Source organism: Lepidochelys kempii, chromosome 28 (genome assembly GCF_965140265.1).
Source record: "Lepidochelys kempii isolate rLepKem1 chromosome 28, rLepKem1.hap2, whole genome shotgun sequence".
NCBI classification, from domain to species: Eukaryota; Metazoa; Chordata; order Testudines; family Cheloniidae; genus Lepidochelys; species Lepidochelys kempii.
In genome coordinates, this window is record NC_133283.1 from 5,721,949 (window position 1) to 5,739,573 (window position 17,625).

Sequence of the window (17,625 nt, forward strand, 5' to 3'; positions counted from 1 at the left end):
CCAATCACTTGGTTTCTTGACTACAGCTGCTGCTCCTACTGTACGTGAGTACGAACACTCCGAGAGCTGGAGACCTCCAACCCCTCGTCATTTCAGCGTTCCTTGTCCCATTGTCTATCTTTCCTTTTATGGACTGGTAGATGTCCTGGCTTTCCTATCATAGTAGGGTGTGACTGGCTCAGTGTGTGCGCACCAGTGTTGTTCACCTGTGGAATGCACACAGGGAACGCACCAGAGAGAAAACGTCTCCAAATCTAAATGCCCCTTAAACTCTGCTTGAATGTGTCCTCCCCATTCTGGGAAGTCTGAAGAAACTAAACTGTTAACTGTAAACTATTCAGTGATAAGCTGTTAAATTTCTGCTTATTAAAGCCCCAGTGAGGTCTCGATCTGGGTAGGAGGGGGAAGGAGAAGGGTTTAGTAATCATGAAATCTAAAGAGGAAGATTCAATTGGCTTTGGGGTTGTAGCTTAAACATGAACAATGTTTTGGTTTCAGTGTTGAAATATCCAACTGCCTTAGTGTGGATTGCACTGCCTGTGGGTGATGGGGTCCCCAGGGTGAAACCTGAACTGCGGGGACTTCTGAGCCCTCCAAACCTACCCACCTGGGCTGCCTCACACTGTGATGCTGATGTGAAGCTCCAAGCCTTTGACAGGCACTGGACGTACACAGCCATCCACAGACAGGGACACACCCAATTGTGTTACACAAATGATCTCCCAGCCACTCATGAACCATCAATAGGTTCCAGCCAATTCCCCCCAGCTCCCCAGCCTTGCACCCCAGAACTGTCCCATTTTACACTGGTCAGAAGCCTGGCTACTGTAAGTTCATTACCTAGTTTGCCACTTTGTCAAAGGAAAGTGGACATGACCCAGCCTTTGTAACCTGAGCAGATTTCTCAAGCACTTTAGACCAGGGGTGGGCAAACTTTTTGGCCTGAGGGCCACATCGGGGTTGTAAAATGGTATGGAGGGCCCGGTAAGGAAGCCTGGCCCTCGCCACCCTCCAGAGTTCCTTCCCCACTCTGAAATCTGGGGTTCAGGTGTGGGGACCCACATGAAAGACCCCCTAAGCTTATTCTTACCAGTTTAGGTTAAAACTTTCCCAAGGCACAGATTCCTTTCTTGCCTTGGGATCGCTGCCACCAACAAGTGGTTTAACAGACTTTCAGGGAAAGGACCACTTGTAGGAGTCCTATTCCCCAAAAATATTCCCCCAAGTCTACACCCCCTTTCCTGGGGAAGGCTTGAGCATATATCCTCACCAATTGGTTACAAAGGGACTACAGACCCAAACCCCTGGGTCTTAGAACAATGGAAAAATCAGTCAGGTTCTTAAAAAGAAGGATTTTATTTAAAAAGAAAAAGGTAAAAGAACCACCTCTGTAAACTTAGGCTGGTAGTTAACCTTACAGAGTAGCAGAAAATTGGAAGAGCACAGAGGAACCCCCTCTAGCCTTAGTTTCAAAGTTACAACAAAACAGGGATAAACCTCCCTCTAGCAAAGGGAAAAATGCACAAGTTGAGAAAACAATGATATACTAATACACCTTCTCTGGCTGTTACTTACAAGTTTGAAATATGAGAGACTTGTTCAGAAAGATTTGGAGAATATGGATTGATGTCCGGTCCCAATTAGTCCCAAGAGCGAACAGCCACAGAAACAAAGAACCCAAAACAAAACCTCTCCCCCCCACCACATTTGAAATTTCTTTTTGCCCCCATTGGTTCCTTTGGTCAGGTGCCAACCAGTTTACTTGAGCTTCTTAAACCATTACAGGTAAGGAGAAATTTAGGTTACTCCTATGCTTATGACACCCTCGACACACTTCCTGCGCCCTGACTGCCCCCCTCAGAGACCCCAACCCATCTAGCGCCCCCGGTCCTTGTCCCCTGACTGCCCCCTCCTGGGACCCCACCCGCATCCAACTCCTCCCCCCGTCCAACATTTCCTGTCCCCTAGCTGCCCTGACCCCTATCCACACCCCGACAGGCCCCCCGGGACTCCCACGCCTATCTAACCCCCATTCCCCATCCACTAGACTGCCCCCACAGAACCTCCACCAATTCAACCACCCCCTGCTCCCTTTACCCTGACCAACCCTCAGGACCTCCCTCCCCAAACTGCCCCGTGGGACCTCACCCCGTATCCAACCGCCCAATGCTCCCTGTCCCCTGACTGCCCCCCAATACCCTCTGCCCCTTATCCCAATCCCCCTGCTCCCCACCCCCTTACCATGCTGCTCAGAGTGGCAGGACAGGCTTATTAGAAAGTCTGGGTGGGCGCAAGCCATGCTGCTGGCAGGAGCGGCGGGCCAGAGGCTCCCCACACAGCGGTGGCGTCGCTGCGGGGGAGGGGGAGAAGCGTGGGAGGGGCCGGGCATGAGCTTCAGCAGCCGGGAGCTCAGGGGCTGGGCAGGACAGTCCTGTGGGCCAGATGTGGCTTGCGGGCCATAGTTTACCCACCTTTGCTTAAGACAAACTCACTGGTAAGGATAAAACATTAAAATAAGTTTAACTATAGAAAGATAGATTTTAAGTGATTATAAGTGGTAAGCATAAAGGTCAAAGTTAGTTATCCTAAGAAATAAAAATAGAAACACCCATTGTAAATCTAAACTTTTATTCTAAGCAAGAGTTGGCTCAGACAGCTTTTCTCACCCTGACAGCTGGTGCGAGCAGGTAACAGTTCCTCAATACACAGGCTGGCCCCTTTTCCAGCCTGGAACCAAACTCCCCAGTTCAGTCTTTGTCTTCCAGACGTCCCTCCAGATGTTGAGATGGGAGGGAGGCGAGAGCCCAAGTGACGATGTCACTCCCTCTCTCTTTATACCTTCTTCCAGCTTGCTAGAAAGATCCTTCTTGTGACCTGTGTTAATCCACCCCCATGGCATACATGCCTTCTCCAAGTGTTCTCTGCGCTAGTGGATGGTGGGTTGATGAGCCATTGGTGCCCTCTGGCTGTAGATGGCGGCTACTTTGTCGTAACTGAAAGGCTTGTTGTGGGTGTTCCCAACAGCGTAACGTTCTCAGTAACGCATGTAGCAATGCTTCAAACAACCCAACAAGACATTAATGTTGAACAGATTAGGGCTTTCAGAATGATGCCTCCCAAGGCATACTTTGTACAAAGCATATCGCAATCGTATCACCACGGTAACTATGGGGGTGCCCTTGTGTTGCTTTTGGATCCAGAGTGCTACACCTCCCCCTTAGTTTACTACAGGAGAGTTAGTCACTGTCTGATGCGGAGGCAGTGTGCCCAAGGTCCTTCTTAGGTTTTGACCATAGAACTCCCAAGCGTTGCTAAACCTGGTAGTGTTTCCCACATGTGCTCTTGCAAAGTTCTGTGTATCTTTTAACACTTTCTGGATTAGTCTGATGATCTCAAAATTAGCCAGTATGCCATCTCTGGGTTGCTAAAAAGTCTCTCTTTGTATCTGTGCAGCATTGTTAATCCTTCTGCTTTTCCAACTGGTACTAGCTCAATACAGATATTCAGGTTTTCTAGAGTGTAGGTATCTTGGCACTTAGCCATCAATGCAATGAGGTTGTGTGCCTCAGTTTCCCCTTTCTCTCAGCAGACCAAGTTTATTATGGTTTCTGCAGAGGATAATCTCACAAAACCAAGACGATAAGTGTCCAGCGCCGGTGTTGAGGACAGCAGAATTAACACAGGCTAGTTGTTGTCTGCTTTCTCTCAGAACAGGGCATTTATTCCTCAGGTGCATTACAGTGATAGCATCTTTTCGGCTCTTCTGTTTTCACAGGAGGTTTGGGATGGGGATTAGAGGAATGGTTTGGGGGATGAGTGCCCAGCTTCCCAGCCACCCTCCTTTTTCCCAGGGGTAAAACGGGAACCCTGCTTCCCACCAGGTTTAAACTTCCCTTTCTGTGGTTTACACTCAATAGACAGAATCATAGAATATCAGGGTTGGAAGGGACCTCAGGAGGTCATCTAGTCCAACCCCTTGCTCAAAGCAGGACCAATCCCCAACTAAATCATCCCAGCCAGGGCTTTGTCAAGCCTGGGTCTGCTTGAAGGCATCACCTAGAGACACCACCTCATCCAAAAAGAAGAGGAGTACTTGTGGCACCTTAGAGACTAACCAATTTATTTGAGCATGAGCTTTCGTGAGCTACAGCTCACTTCATCAGATGCATACAGTGGAAGTGAGCTGTAGCTCACGAAAGCTTATGCTCAAATAAATTGGTTAGTCTCTAAGGTGCCACAAGTACTCCTTTTCTTTTTGCGAATACAGACTAAGATGGCTGCTACTCTGAAACATGCTGTCATAAATATAAAGGGAAGGGTAAACCCCTTTAAAATCCCTCCTGGCCAGAGGAAAAATCCTCTCACCTGTAAAGGGTTAAGAAGCTAAAGGTAACCTCGCTGGCACCTGACCAAAATGACCAATGAGGAGACACGATACTTTCAAAAGCTGGGAGGAGGGAGAGAAACAAAGGGTCTGTTTCTGTCTGTATGCTGCTTTTGCCAGGGATAAAACAGGAATGGACTCTTAGAACTTTTAGTAAGTAATCTAGCTAGGTATGAGTTAGATTATGATTTCTTTAAATGGCTGAGAAAAGAACTGTGCTGAATAGAATGACTATTCCTGTCTGTGTGTCTTTTTTGTAACTTAAGGTTTTGCCTAGAGGGATTCTCTATGTTTTGAATCTAATTACCCTGTAAGGTATCTACCATCCTGATTTTACAGAGGTGATTCCTTTACTTCTATTTACTTCTACTTCTATTAAAAGTCTTCTTGTAAGAAAACTGAATGCTTTTTCATTGTTCTCAGATCGAAGGGTTTGGGTCTGTGGTCACCTATGCAAATTGGTGAGGATTTTTACCAAACCTTTCCCAGGAAGTGGGGTGCAAGGGTTGGGAGGATTTTGGGGGGAAAGACATGTCCAAACTACGTTTCCCAGTAAACCCAGTTAGAGTTTGGTGGTGGCGGTGGAGATCCAGGGACAAAGGATAAAATTAATTTGTACCTTGGGGAAGTTTTAACCTAATCTGGTGAAAGTAAGCTTAGGAGGTTTTCATGCAGGTCCCCACATCTGTACCCTAGAGTTCAGAGTGGGGGAGGAACCTTGACACATGCCATGTAACAAATCTCTGTGAAGGTTATGCTCTACTGAATCTATTCATCCTATTTGTATGCATGTATCATTTTTGTATTTGAAATGATGAATATTGGCTATGTACTTGCTTGATTTTTAAGTAGCCTTTGTAAAGGCTTCTTGAGAAAGGAGTGTGCAAATTAAGTGCCCAATGAAGAACCACTTAAGCAAACAATGAACTTGAAGACTGTCCGGTTTGGCCAATGTACATAGCAGAGGGGCATAGCTGGCACATGATGGTATATATCACATTGGTAGATACCAAACCGGACAGTCTCTATGCAAAAGAATAAATGGACACAAATCTGACATCAGGAATCAGAACGTTCAAAAACTGATAGAACACTTCAACCTCTCTGGCCACTCGGTAAAAGTTCTAAGGGTGGCAATTTTGCAACAGAAAAGCTTCAGAGAAACTGCTGAGCTTGAATTAATATGTAAATTAGATACTATTAACTTGGGTTTGAATAGAGACTGGGAGTGGCTGGGTCATTACACATATTGAATCTATTTCCCTATGTTAAGTATCCTCACTCCTGCTTGTCAACTGTCTAAATGGGCCATCTTGATTATCACTACAAAAGTTTTTTTTCTCCTGCTGATAATAGCTCATCTTAATTAATTAGCCTCTTACAATTTGTATGGCAACTTCCTCATTCTCTGTATGTGTGTGTATATATATATATATATATATATAGCTTCTTACTATATGTTCCATTCTATGCATCCGATGACGTGGGCTGTAGCCCACGAAAGCTTATACTCCAATAAATGTGTTAGTCTCGAAGGTGCCACAAGTCCTCCCGTTCTTTTTACGAGAAAGAGCTGCCCTGTCATTGGAGAAGCGCGTGGCAATTGCACTGTGGAAACTGGCTTCTCCAGACTGCTACCAATTGGTCGCTAGCCAGTTCGGAGTGGGAAAGTTGACCATTGGAAGCATGTTGACAAGTGTGCAGGGCCATTAATTGCATCCTGCTCTGAAAGACTGAGACTCTGGGCAATGTGTGTGACATTGTGGATGGCTTTGCACAAATGGGCTTCCTAAACTGTGGAGGGGGATAGATGGCACACACATTCCAATTCTGGCACCTGACTACCTAGCCACCAAGTACATTAATCACAAGGGATATTTTTCTATAGTTCTCCAGGCACTTGTGGATGACCGTGGGCGTTTCACGGACATTAACGCAGACTGATCTGGAAAGGGGCAAGACACACGTATCTTTCAGGACACTGGCCTATTCAGGAAGCTGAAAGCAGGGACTTTCTTCCCAGACCAGAAGCTCACTGTAGGGGAAGTCAAAATGCCCATTGTGATCCTGGGAGACCCTGCTTACCCCTTAATGCTGTGGCTTATGAAGCCATATATGGGGCATCTTGACAGCAGCAAGGAGCTGTTCAGCAACAGGCTGAGCAAGTGCAGAATGACTGTTGAGTGTGCTTTTGGCCGTTTAAATCCCCACTGGCGCTGCCTATATGGCAGGCTGGACCTGACCGATGACAATATTCCTATGCTTATAGCCGCGTGCTGTACGCCCCATAATATTTGTGAAGGGAAGGGTGAAAGCTTCACTCAGGGCTGGACCTCTGAGGCTCAGCCCCTGGAGGCTGAATTTGAATAGCCACGGACTAGGGCTATTAGAGGGGCACAACGTGGGGCCATCAGGGATGCCTCGAGGCAGCAATTTGAAGCTGAAAACCACTAATATATGTTGCTATGCATGGGAGTTCAGTGCTTGTAATGCTAAGAGGTGACTGGTGCAGACGATGCACTATAAAGATTTAAGAAAATTGCGTGTTTCTTTTCAAGGCAATGTTTGCTTTCCAGGAATGAAATAAAGATTGCTTTCAAACCAAAACTATTCTTTTATTAAAAAGCAACCACCGGAGGAGAGGGAAAAACAACGCAACCACCGGAGGAGAGGGAAAAACAACACCACCACATCCGCACTGTGGGGGATGGGGGAAGGGAGGGTCCCATGAGGAGGTGGGGTCCAGGGACGGTTAAAGATTTGTGTATGCCCAGGTATCATATGCAACCTTATTCTTTGGAGTACAGTGCAGGGGGTACCGTACTTCATCAGGAATACAGAGGGACGGGTGTTGAGTGCAGTGGGTACTGGGCGTCCGCAGGGCTGGACTGTGATGGGGCAGGAGTGGAAGGCAGCGGGTACAGACTGGAGCCAGGAGGTTGCTAAGAGTGTGTTGGCGGTGTCTGGGGGATGCATGTCTGGGGATGCGGATGCAGGGGAGGGCAATCATGGAGCTGTTCGGTTTGCAGTGCTAGTAGCACCAGGAGTGAGTCTGCTTGGCGCTCCTTAACGTTTAAGAGCCCCTCCATGGCTTCGTTCTGGCGCACCGCATTCTCCTTTCAGTCCCTCTTCTCGCTGTCCGGTCACTCCTTTTAATTCTTGTTTTTCAGCCGCGGAGTGCATCATGACCTCATGCAGAAAGTTCTCTTTAGTTCTTCATGGCCGCTTTCTAATTCTCAGCAGCTGTTTTGCCAGCGATAACAAAGAGGGAGGCTGGGCTCCCAAGGGCGTATCTGTGAAGCCAAAATGCAACATTTTACAGAAGCGGTATTGTTTGCAACACAGAGACCACTGAGGCAGTGATTTAAAACACAGCCACTATTCACATACCTGTCCCTAACTGGCTAACCCAGGCAAGAACACATGAGCCACAAGCCCCCGAAAATGGTAACAGCAGGGGCAGGGGAAATCACTGTTCCAGGACCGTACTGTACACTGGGCACGTGGCTCTTGGGGAGAGACAGCACTGGGGGTGGGGGGGTGGGCCTTACAATCATTCCTGTGCCCGCATTTTCCACAGGCTGTGTTCATTATGGAAGATATCTCGCTGCTGAGGGTGAGCAGAGAATCAAGAGTCTTCTCCAAGACTGTGGCGTCCACCCTGTTCCTTATGTAGCTCACCTATGTGCAGCAATGGTCGCCCCCCCACCCCTCCCGCGATGGCAGAGTAGTGCAGGAAAGTTACCCTTAATGGGGCAAGAAACAAAGCAGCTCTGCCAAAGATCCTGCAGCAGCGGCCTGCCTTGTATCTCCATAACAGTTTCATGGAGATCTCTGGGGCAGATTCCCGTGAAGCGAGGGAATCAATTATCACCCTGTTCCGCCACTCAGACTGGGCATATGCTGGTACACGCATCATACAGACACAAGCCTGCTTTCTGCAACCCTCCTGCTCCCAAGAACTCACTTCAAGTGATTCCCAAGATCAAAGCTACTTACCAGGGGCCTCCTCTCCTGTTTGCGCTTCACCAAGCTCTGACAGCTGTGGCTGGCTCTCCTTCTCCGGGGCAGAGAAGAGCTCCTGGCTGCATGCATATCTGACCTCTGACTCATCCTCTGCCTCTGGGGATCCCTCCGCTTCCACATCCTTATCCAGGATTTCCTCCTCCTGGCTTGGTCCACTCTCGACTGGCATGTGAGCCACTGAAGTATCCACAGTGGCCTTCACAGTGGAGGTGGGGTCACCACTGATTATCACATCCCGCTCTTTGTAGAACCAGGAGCTCGTGGGTGCAGCACCAGAGCGGTGGTTTGCCTCCCATGCCATGGAGTAGGCGTTCCACAGCTCCTTCACTTTGACCCTGCATTGCAGTGTGTCCCGGTCATAGCCCCTTTCTCTCATGCATCGTGAAATCTGTCCATTGGTATAATTCCTACAACTAGAGCATAGCTGGAAGGGGACAGCCTCCTCTCCCCAAATGCTGATGAGGCCCAGCAGCTCGGCATTGCTCCAAGCAAGGTCACCTGGAAAGATGTGCTGAGACCACTGCATGTGTCACCAAGCAAACAGGAAGGGGACTTTCAAAATTCCCAAGGAATTTAAGGTGTGGGGTTCACAGTTGGTAGCCTGCGGGCGGCGCAGTCGAGTTCAAACCGATGACCAGAGAGGCGAGAACAGGGATTGTGGGACACCTTCCGGAGGCCAATCGCAGCGCTGTGATCGACCCGGGTGTCTACACTTGCAGGCGGTGCTGTAGTCCTGGCACAGAACGCTCTACGCCTCTCAACGGGGTGGCTTTTTTTTTTTTTTTTTAAGAGAGCTGCAATTGCAGTTTCTGTGCACTAAGTGGCTTGGCCGTGTGTACACCTTGGGAGTTACACCGCAGAAAGCTACTTTACTGCGCAGAAACTTGCCAGTGTAGACAAGGCCCTACGTGGCTTACATAAGAACGCAAGACTGGCCATACTGGGTCAGACCAATGGTCCATCTAGCCCAGTGTGTTCCCTGAGAGTGACCAGTGCCAGATGCTTCAGTGGGAATGAAAAGAACAGGCTTGTTGATCTGCAAGGTGAAGTTCTTTCACCCTTACATTTAACTTTTTTGGTGTCGATTCCTACTTACCCTATCTTACCACACCTCCCCCAAGGTCTCTGGGAAAATCAGGTGTGCACCACTCCTTTGATACAGACCTGTTCCAATCCAGCTGAATTGAGGCAGACTTTGGGCCAATGTCGTTTTGGAAAAGGCCTGCTTCACCCAGCAGGTTTCTCAAAGTATCCGTTACTGTGAACCGCACCTAGTGTGGATGTGTGAACCCCAAAGATATCAAACAGAAAAGACACACAAGGCCAGCTTTGGGGAGGTTTCCAGAGCCAGGCCTGATGGTTAAATAGCTGTTCTCAAAAGGAAAAGGGTCTTCAGCACCTATAAAAGTAACTGGTTGCAAAATTAAAATTAAATTAAAAAACCAAACCAAAAAAATAACCCAGAAAATCTCCCATCACACGCCCATCACCAGTTTAGATCTTGACATCTCCTGCCTGATGTGACATCCTTGCTTTGCAAACAAGAGCCCTGGGGAACTCTGTGGCTGTTACCCTCTAACTGGGTAAAAGGCTACACATCTTGTCTCAAGTAATTTTCCTCTTCAGGGAAAATTTATTTTAAAATTTATTATAATAAATTCCATTTTAAATAGAAATAATTACAGTCTATACTGGGTCTCTATTCTCATGCATGCTATTTCTCTCACATATTCCCCCACTCTAATTCCTTTGGAGTGAGGTTTTAATTTCAGGATTAGCCACCATTTCCTATGTAGTAGGAGGGGGCAGGGAGAGGACTAGAAGAAAACCTGAATTCTGTTGTAACACTGCAAGTTATCACATGATCAGCCTCTTACATTACACTCATTAACTTCATGTTAAATTTCATTGTTGCTGGTAACAACTTATTCAAAGATTACAAAATATAAACCTATAGGGCAGTGTTCTCTTAATTCCCATTTCCACCCAGTGAGCTCTGTGTGAAGTCACATTCTACCATAAGCTAGGAGCCTTCCATTTCTGAGAGTTCATTTCTCCCTGGATCTTCTCCCATAAGTGTGGGTGGAAGGGGTCTCACACTACGTGGGAAGGCTGCATCATGAGGAAAAACCACCTGTGCTGTATTTTTACACTTTCTAATCTTTCAAAGTAGCAGCAGGAGAAGAAGTGATACAGATGCATTAGACTTAATAGCAAAACTAAGAGACCAAACTACAGACTCTGGACTTAGCATTCATATATCCTACAATTTGAATTTGGAATTTGATATATTCCCTCATTGGCTACCATCATTTGCCCAGCATAGAAGTGCTTCTTGTCCAACAAGGCAGCCAGATTGGGACCCATAGGCATGGAATGGCTCTGAAGGAATCAGCTCTTTCTTTCTCTGCTTCATGAAACTTTGGATCCAAATGGTAAAACAGAGTTGTGCCCAATGTAATCATGGCATTGTTTAGGAGTGTGATCAATGCCACTTAACAAGGGAGCAGGGACCTAAAAATAGTTTACCTGGGCCACAGGTCACCATAGCTTCCAACTCTGGGGTGAAAATCAACCACCAGTACCTGCAATTTCTACGTGAGTTCTTGTGAAATCCTTGACCTTACTTGGAGTAATTTTACTCTTCTCTGGCATAGAATTCATCACCAACCACACAACATATCAGTAGCAATAGTGAGGTATAACTCCCCCAAATATGCCCTTTTATTCCTTTAATCTGGTGGCACAGATTTAATTTAGGGACTAAATTCAGGTGCTGCTTAGAATCCCTGTAAGACACCAAATGTCAGGTATCTATTAACAATAGGTGTCTTTCTGCAGCTCTATCACATTCCACATGGATTTCATTTTCTACACGTTTGCAGCATCTCCCAGGGGTGAGCTGAACAGGAATGTCACTTCCATTTTTCCCATCCCTACCTAGATAGGTATTCTATTTCCCAAATAATAGGCAACATGCACCTGATTAGGAAGCAGATATCTTCAGGAGTGACCTCTTTCAGAGCCTGGACAGAACTGCTTTGGGAGCCAAATGCATGGGTATTTTGCTTAGTTCCAAATCATTTGGTCCTGCTTTAAGCAGGGGGTTGGACTAGATGACCTCCTGAGGTCCCTTCCAACCCTGATATTCTATGATTTACTAGGGAATCCGCTTCCCAGCTCTTTAGAAAAAATACTGACATAACCAATTAAACAACAGGGGTGATTGGGATGGTGATGGGGAATAAGGGAATCCCTCTGATTTACCCTATCTTCTTCTGTTGTTACAGAGGGGAAATGACATTTTTCCCTATCCCTGATCTTTTTTATAGTTTAATATATTTTAAGGGAGGAAAATGGTAGTAAAAATATCTGCTCTCTAACAACCTGAAGCAACAACAGAGCAACTGGGAATGAAACCATTTGTTACTGAAGGGGGAACTTGATGAGTAACAATTGCTTTGAAATGGGGGAACAGTATAACCGTGATGCTCAGGGTTTGTTTAGACTAGGAAAAGTGATGGAGTTTAGGTCAGGTCAAGGGGAAAGCCAATGACAACCACTGCACCTGGGCTGCCTCTGCTCTACCACTATAATTGTCTTTTCACACCAAGATCACTCACGTGAGCAGCCAATGCCATGTACAGTCCTAGTGGATGTAAGGCACAGTGTACATTATCTCAGTGTACATTGTTGTGAATGAAACCTCTCTCTCCTTCCGGGAGCTGATGAACATTCCTGGTTGGAGGGATACACACTGCTACAACTCAAAAGGAAAGGAGTTGATAGAAAATATCACAGGACTGATCCCAAAGAAGGGTGAGCTGCAAAAGGCAGAAGCAGGCAACTAATCTGGGGGAGCTGAGAGACCATGGTGCACAGATCACTATGAGAAATAGAAAATGTGATTTAAAAAAATAATCTTTGCCCAGCCCTAATCAAGGCATTTGTCACAGTTCTGTCTCATGTGGATTTTCTGATGTCTAATAAGGTGTGAGCTGTTTTTGAAGCGTTTCCCACACTCAGAGCACGTGTAAGGCTTCTCTCCTGTGTGGATTCTATGATGTGAGATAAGGTTTGAGCTCTGATTGAAGCTTTTCCCACACTCAGCGCATGTGTAGGGTCTCTCTCCTGTGTGGAGTCGCTGATGTGTGATCAGGGCAGAGCTGCGATTGAAGCTTTTCCCACACTCAGAGCAGGAGTAGGGCATCTCTCCTGTGTGGATTCTCTGATGTGTGATCAGGGCAGACCTCTGATTGAAGCTTTTCCCGCACTCCGAGCATGTGTAGGGCATCTCCCCTGTGTGGATTCTACGATGTGTGATAAGGGTCGAGCTCTGATTGAAACTTTTCCCACACTCAGAGCATGTGTAGGGAGTCTCTCCTGTGTGGATTCTACGATGTATGATAAGGGTCGAGCTCTGATTGAAGCTTTTCCCACACTCAGAGCACGTGTAAGGCTTCTCTCCTGTATGGATTCTCTGATGTGAGATAAGGTTTGAGCTCCGATTGAAGGTTTTCCCGCACTCAGCGCATGTGTAGGGTCTCTCTCCTGTGTGGATTCGCTGATGTGTGATCAGGGCAGAGCTGTAATTGAAGTCTTTCCCACACTCAGAGCACGTGTAGGGCATCTCTCCTCTGTGGATTCTCTGATGTGTGATCAGGGCAGACAACTGACTGAATCTTTTCCCGCACTCATAGCACATGTAGCGCGTCTCTCCTGTGTGGATTCTACGATGCGTGATCAGGGTCGAGCTCTGATTGAAGCTTTTCCCGCACTCAGAGCACGTGTAGGGCGTCTCCCCTGTGTGGATTCTCTGATGTGTGAGAAGGTGTGAATGCCGACTAAAGCTTTTCCCACACTCAGAGCATATGTGGCGTCTCTCTCCTGTGTGGATTCGCTGATGTGAGACGAGGGTTGAACTGTCAACGAAGTGTTTCCCGCACTCAGAGCATCCATAAGGTTTCTCTCCTGTGTGGGTTCTCTGATGCGTGATAAAGTTTGAGCTCTGATTGAAGCTTTTCCCACACTCAGAGCACATGTAGGGTTTCTCTCCTGTGTGGTTTCTCCAGTGTGTGAGAAGGTCTGAGCTCCGATTAAAGCTTTTCCCACTCTCATGGCATGTGTACCGTGTCTCTTCCAAGTTGATTCTCTCAAATGTAATAAGGGCTGAGTGGCTACTGAAGTTTTCCTCTGGCCTCTGCTCAGTCTCACAGGCTCTCTCGATTTCTGGGAGTGCAGAACTCCTGGAACCATTCCCTTTGGATCTTCCTGATAACGTTCCATGTGGTTCTACTTCCTCAGCATCTTCCTGCTGGGGTGTCTCCTCCTCATTCTCACTCACCCTCCCATCACCTGATGGGAGACAGAGAGAATCCAGACATAGGTCACTCCCTGCGCCAGAAAGAAAGGAAATCTCAGACAGAGGAATGGAAAAAGAGATGAACAAACCAAAATATGTGTGGGAGAGATCAAACCTATCAGGAGCTGATTTTCCCTAAACCCTTCCTCACAGGAGAGAGGAAGGGATCAGTTTTGGTCTGCATCTCACCAGAACCCTCAGGGGAAAGTGAGATTGGAGAGGGACCTTCTGCCAGTTGTCAGTCAGAAGAGGTGGGAAGCCATGAGTGACATAGAATCATAGAATATCAGGGTTGGAAGGGACCTCAGGAGGTCATCCAACCCCCTGCACAAAGCAGGACCAATCCCCAATTAAATCTCCCAGAATGATTCCATTCTGCAGGGAACAATCCTGAACTTGGAGAGCTCAAGGTCTTTGTAGGGCATCCCAAAGGTTTCCTGCATTCCCAAACAGTTTTTGAGTTGGTTTAAGTAATTCCTCACCTGTGCAGGAAGCTCTTGGGAGCACTTCTGTCTCAGAGCCCTGGAGGTCCGGGACCCATGGCTCTTCCCCTCGTTCCAGCTGCGAGATCACATCAGGTTTGGAAATTGGAAACCCTACTCCAGGCAAAGAAAACAAGGGAGGTCAGTGGAATTTGTGGGATACATGTCACAAAGAGCAGTCCATGGTTGTAATCCCAGCTCATTTTTTAAGCACTAACATCCCAAGGCCATCTTCATTGGCTCAAAGTGGCAGAATAGTTATTATTATTATATAAATAATATTCATTACCTTAGTGCCTAAGGAGCAACTAACAGTGGGTCACTATTATATTAGGGAAAGTACAGAGAATAGCAGATGGCCCATGCCCTGAAGAATTTACAATCTAAATAGAAAGACAGGCACAGAATGGGGGAAGGCGTAGAACCCATTGTTAGAATATAGATATTCAAGCCTGCCTGTAAAGTCTACACGTTAAGAACTTAGGTGTATTTTTATCACTTAGCTACTTACAGGGGTATAAAAGCAAAGAATCAAACTCACAGTACGCCTGTGTATGGGCCTTCTCTCACTAGGATAGCCTAAGAACAAGGCCACAGACGAAGGCCCTTGGCTAAGCAGATGGGGCAGCCAAAAGCTGGGAAGCATACGGTCACATCCTCATATCCCAAACGAGTCAGGTTGAAATAAGGTGGTATTGGGCTGTTAGGAAGACGATCCTGTCCAGATGGTGCCCATCACCATCAGATAAAGAAACAGATCTTAAGATGGTTAAAGAAAACGTAGTTTGATAGCATCCTGTCTGGCAAGAAATCACTTATCAATGGTTGTGAAACCCTCATTTCCGTATTGTTTTATCTTTATGGCCACCATTTTTACCTTGTTAATCAGTCTAGTTCTCTAAGTGTTTCTGTCTGTTGTGTAATTAATTTTGCTAGGTGTAAGTTAATTAGGGTAGTGGGATATAATTGGTTAGAGAATTATGTTACAATATGTTGGAATTGATTAGTTAAATTTCAGTACGGTTGGTTAAGGTATAGCTGAGCATATTATTATATAAAGGGGGTCAAACAGGAGGGGGAAGGGAAACTAATCATTTTGTTTAAGAGGGGTGAAATGGGAACAGGGACACAGGCGAGGCGCTGCGGCGTCAGAGCTGGGAAGGGAGACAGGGAAAATGCTCTGCGGAGTCAGAGCTGGGAAGGGAACATGGGGAAACAGGCTTTGTTGGCGTACAGAGATAAGCGCAACTGGTGTGAAGGACTTTGCAATATGCCTGCTTGGAAACTAACCCCAATAAGCATAGCATTATCTGCGCTTTGGACTTCTGGTCTTTTGCTGCTTGCTGTCTGCGTGACAAGAACCAGAGAAGTGGGAGGGTGAATGGAAAGCCTTGTAACAAAAATGACATAATCTGATAACCAAGAGGTAAGCCTTTAAGGAAGGTTTTAATACACTTTGGAACTGATCAGGGATTCCCATGAGGACTGATGAGGGGGCGATGGTAAATACACTTTTAGATCCTTTTATATCTTTTCCCCATCAGGCACACGGTCATGGATCCATAGGATCTCTGCAATGCCCTGGCTTTTAAACAGTCCTTGGGAGCTGCCCATTCAGGGCACGAGACCCCCAAGAGGTCCCACTCTTCCTACAAGGATGAGCCATGGAGCTTCAACATCTGAGACTGAGCCTCTGGCTTCAACACTCCTATTCCAACTGTGAGCTCTGCCCAGCAGGTCCAGCTGAACGACACTCCTCTTCAGAGATGTTCCTCAGTCAATGCACAGAGCAAGTTTTTCCTGTGACACTGGGCAGACTTTTAAAATACAGCAGGATTTATTAGTCAACTGAAACACAGCACTGGAAAGCCCTTAGATTAGGACAGAGAAGTGAAGAAGACAATACAGTCCATGCTGGCCAATGCCCTTGAGCCATGCTGCTGTAGAAAACAGTTTGGTTTCCTTTCACTGTGCCTGTCCATTTGTCTTTGCTCTGGTAGGGCTCTCTGTATCTGCAAGCCCAGTTCTTCCTGCTCCCAAAAATATAACAAGTCCATGTATGCTTCACTCAGCGAAGCGGAGATCCTCCCATGGAGAGGTGAGAATTATTCCCTTGTCTCTGTCCGTTATTCCACTGATGTAGGTTGGTCCCAGCCAGTCCTTAATGACCCATTCATATCACCCCATGACAGCTACTTGACAAAAAACCTCATGTCTCCTGCTCTTTATAATCATAGCAATACCAATCACAGAGGGAAACTGAGGTGTGTATTGGCATCATACATGTATCACCAAAATTCCCACCTCTATGACACACACACACGCTGCTCAGAGCCCTGGGAGAGAAAGCAAAGTACAGGAACTGGAGGTTAGTCCAGTGAACACAGTGGAGGAGAAGCTGCAATCCTCAAACTCTAGTCAAAAAGGAGAGACATGTGGGTTCCGACCCATAGAGAGGGGCTGGCTAGAGGCCTGATACCCGAGAGGGCATTCCTTGAGCCGACCATGGAAGCAGGTCAAAGGCTTAACTACCCCAGAACTGTGACATCGCAGAAGCACATTTTGGGGAATTAGGAAATCTAGTGACTCAGGTGTAATGGGAGGGAGAATGAAACTCTCCCAGTGTGTGGAGAAGGCTGGGGAATGAAACACTAAAATTCAGGAGCAACAGCCTCTAATTCTTCCAGAAAAGGAGAATGTAAGAAACAAGAATTGGGCCAAGCAACCTCAGGAGGGACAGGCTCAAAGATCCAAGGAGCCTGGAGGGAAAACCGCTTGTGGCTGCTGAAGATGGGGAGAGGGGGGAAAAAGACTCTCTCCAAACTCTCACTCCTGTTGACCCCGACCTGATTTTATGCTCTATGACCTAGTCTCATGTCTTGTGGTCAATTTTATACTCGCTGGAGGTAAAATGTCATGATCAGAGTGTTGCTTATTAGCTTGGAACATGTGTGGAGGGGGAAGGAGGTGAACATAAATAAATGGGTTATTAAGGGCAGGGACTACACTACAGCCGGAATCAAAGCTCTGAGATCGATCCACCGGTGGTCGACGTAGCAGGTCTAGTAAAGCCCCGCCAAAATGACTGCAGATCGAGTTAGGTAACTAGACCCTGCGGTAACTCGACCTAAGGTACATCGACTCCAGCTACATTATTCATATAGCTGGAGTTGCGCAGCGTAGGTTGACTGACCAGGGTAGTGTAGACATAACCTAAGGTTGCTACAGGTAAGGGCCTTATATTAGGTTGAGGCTTTGTGGGAGTAGTTATGCTGAAGTCTGGGATTTACCTAAATAGGCCTAAGGAGAGGATCCCAGGTGAGATATTTTGCACCCTCATTTTGAGAGACTAATGAGTAACCACAAACAGG

At 46.8% G+C, this 17,625-nt stretch overlaps 1 protein-coding gene across 10 annotated transcripts in view; it reads right to left on the reverse strand.

Annotated features, from left to right (window-relative positions):
• The window catches only part of LOC140904194 (uncharacterized), a 99,372-nt gene that overhangs the window by 59,357 nt on the left and 22,390 nt on the right, over positions 1 to 17,625 (reverse strand). For 2 of the 10 annotated variants that reach the window (XR_012156452.1, XR_012156446.1), the window contains exons 4-6: positions 14,255 to 14,368; positions 8,384 to 13,765; positions 7,521 to 7,677 (exon numbers count right to left, since the gene is read on the reverse strand). The exons of 7 other annotated variants lie outside the window; for them this stretch is intronic. The gene's annotated coding sequence lies outside the window, so the exon portion shown is untranslated. Of the gene's footprint in view, positions 1 to 7,520; positions 7,678 to 8,383; positions 13,805 to 14,254; positions 14,369 to 17,625 lie in introns of those variants that run through there. One more of the 10 variants, XR_012156445.1, reaches the window with a different exon arrangement.